The sequence below is a fragment of the Schistocerca nitens genome, chromosome 7, assembly GCF_023898315.1.
Source record: "Schistocerca nitens isolate TAMUIC-IGC-003100 chromosome 7, iqSchNite1.1, whole genome shotgun sequence".
NCBI classification, from domain to species: Eukaryota; Metazoa; Arthropoda; class Insecta; order Orthoptera; family Acrididae; genus Schistocerca; species Schistocerca nitens.
Window position 1 is genome coordinate 156,551,645 of NC_064620.1, and position 3,199 is coordinate 156,554,843.

Below are 3,199 nucleotides of genomic sequence, written 5' to 3' on the forward strand. Positions count from 1 at the left end.
AAAAAACGTTCAAATGGCTCTGAGCACTATGGGACTCAACTGCTGTGGTTATCAGTCCCCTAGAACTTAGAACTACTTAAACCTAACTAACCTAAGGACATCACACACATCCATGCCTGAGGCAGGATTCGAACCTGCGACCGTAGCAGTCCCACGGTTCCGGACTGCGCGCCTAGAACCGCGAGACCACCGCGGCCGGCCAGTACGTAGCATCAACTGGTTAGTGTTCATCACGAACGTGGTTTTGCAGTCAGTGCAATGTTTACAAATGCGGAGTTGGCAGATGCCCATTTGATGTATGGATCAGCACGGGGCAATAGCCGTGGCGCGGTACGTTTGTATCGAGACAGATTTCCAGAACGAAGGTGTCCCGACAGCAAGACGTTCGAAGCAATTGATCGGCGTCTTAGGGAGCACGGAACATTCCAGCCTATGACTCGCGACTGGTGAAGACCTAGACGACGAGGACACCTGCAATGGACGAGACAATTCTTCGTGCAGTTGACGATAACCCTAATGTCAGCGTCAGAGAAGTTGCTGCTGTACAAGGTAACGTTGACCACGTCACTGTATGGAGAGTGCTACGGGAGAACCAGTTGTTTCCGTACCATGTACATCGTGTGCAGGCACTATCAGCAGCTGATTGGCCTTCACGGGTACACTTCTGCGAATGGTTCATCCAACAATGTGTCAATCCTCATTTCAGTGCAAATGTTCTCTTTACGGATGAGGCTTCATTCCAACGTATAAATTTTCACAATTAACATGTGTGGGCTGACGAGAATCCGCACGCAATTGTGCAATCACGTCATCAACACAGATTTTCTGTGTACGTTGGGGCAGGCATTGTTGGTGATGTCTTGATTGGGCCCCATATTCTTCCACCTACGCTCAGTGGAGCACGTTATCATGATTTCATACGGAATACTCTACCTGTGCTGCTAGAACATGTGCCTTTACAAGTACGACACAACATGTGGTTCATGCACGATGTAGCTCCTGCACATTTCAGTCGAAGTGTTCGTACGCTTCGGTGACCGATGGATTGGTAGAGGCGGACCAATTCCATGGCCTCCACGCTCTCCTGACCTCAATCCTCTTGACTTTCATTTATGGGGGCATTTGAAAGCTCTTGTCTACGCAACCCCGGTACCAAATGTAGAGACTCTTCGTGCTCGAATTGTGGACGGCTGTGATACAACACGCCATTCTCCAGGGCTGCATCAGTGCATCAGGGATTCCATGCGACGGAGGGTGGATGCACGTATCCTCGCTAACGGAGGACATTTTGAACATTTCGTGTAACAAAGTGTTTGAAGTAATGCTGGTACGTTCTGTTGCTGTGTGTTTCCATTCCATGATTAATGTGATTTGAAGAGAAGTAATAAAATGAGCTCTAACATGGAAAGTAAGCGTTTCCTGACACATGTCCACATAACATATTTTCTTTCTTTGTGTGTGAGGAATGTTTCCTGAAAGTTTGGCCGTACCTTTTTGTAACACCTTGTATATATTAATGTTCGGTGACCTCTATCTTCGGACAACGCTTAGTATTAATCAAATAACTGAATGTTTAGCTATTCATTTGGCAGAAAGTCATGTTGCTTCCAGCAGAAGGTATAGCAACATTTCCCAAGGCTTTCGGAACTACGGTACCTTAATTTTTTTCCGGAATAGGCTGTCTTCGTACAGGAAAGAGATCAAAGTATTTCCTGAAAATTAAATACGGTACCTGTATTTTTTTTTTTTTTAGTTTCCAGCTTCGTATGTCGACAAAGGAGGAAAAGTAACAAAAACTGGAGCAGGCGGTGTTTGAGATACTAAAACCGTTCGTAGCATGATCTGCAAAGAATTTAGCGTTTACGACAGTATTGAAAGTTTCAGTAAAATTTCAGCCTGTGTGTATGGTGTATGTGTGTGTGTGTGTGTGCGTGCACTTCTACCGTTTACCGTAGGGTAGGTAAGCAGAGAACTACGCAGCACAAATTAAACGAACCACATGGCGCCACTTGGAGGAATGCTGCACAGTAAAAGAGCGCGTTGATGTCTCGCTGTTGCTGCACTCATTGGTGAGGAAAATTAATAACCCCTCTCTGTAGAGTCTTTGGGCAGGTATTTCCGCGGCGCGGCTGGAAGTTAATTCACTCTCTTTACAGGGCGAATTGTGCTTGTTAATTTCTCTCTGCGCAGCGCCTCTCGACTTATTGCCGGAGAAGACAGCGGTGCGCCACCGCCTTGTAGGCAGGAAAGCATTGCATTCCTCCATAGAATTCAGTATTCTGACTGCGTCTTCCTTTGACGTATTTCTGCCCTGCTCGGTCGCTGGCGTAACCTCTCGAATAAATTGTAGAGGTCGTCCTCCGCCTCAGAGAAATGAAATCCATTTATGAGAACGTTTTTTAAAGCTACCCTGTGAGGTACGGCTCGGTGGGTTGGACACCCTCAGTAGCTCTAGAAACGTGACGACTTGCATGTGAGCTACTTATTTTCTTACTTTTGGCCCTTTTGGACAGCTAATTCTTTCACCTGCTTAGGTGGTCAACTGATACTCTTATGCTGCAGCCAGGACTCAGGCACAAGATCACGGGTCTGTTCTGCACTGCAGGTAACTGCTCGCAGTTTACTACTCACCCCCCCCCCCCCTCCTAAATGTAACTTGCTATGAACTCCAATTTAGATCCATATGACGAGACTTCCAATAATGAAAACAGTGAAATATGTAAGTCATTTTAAAGCAACAAGAAAATGCTTAATTACTATAAAATGTATGACATGATTTCAGATTGTTATATTAGTTTGTTTAAATTTGGGCTTAGTACAACGCATTAGCAAAATTTCCATAGCAACTGGAACTCAGTTTACACTTACGTTCGGGAAGCCAATCTTGAAATGGAAAGGAGTTTGGATCTGGGAGTGGCAAGGTGCTGAGCGTTAGAAAGAGAATCATTTCCAACACATTTACTTGCCACAGAGCCGAAATTTAACATAAACAGTGACAAAGAATGAAGCTCAAGAGAACACCGCAATCAGCAAAACTTTAAATCACCGTCCTTCAAATATTTTAGAGGATTACTGAGCCGTGCGCGGCTCGTGTTCATCCCGTTTATTGTTTGTTATCTTCTCCTACGGTACTGCCACCTCGTTTTCTTATCCCATTTACTGCCGTTACTAACTTCCTGCCTTACTTGCCCGTGAGTGG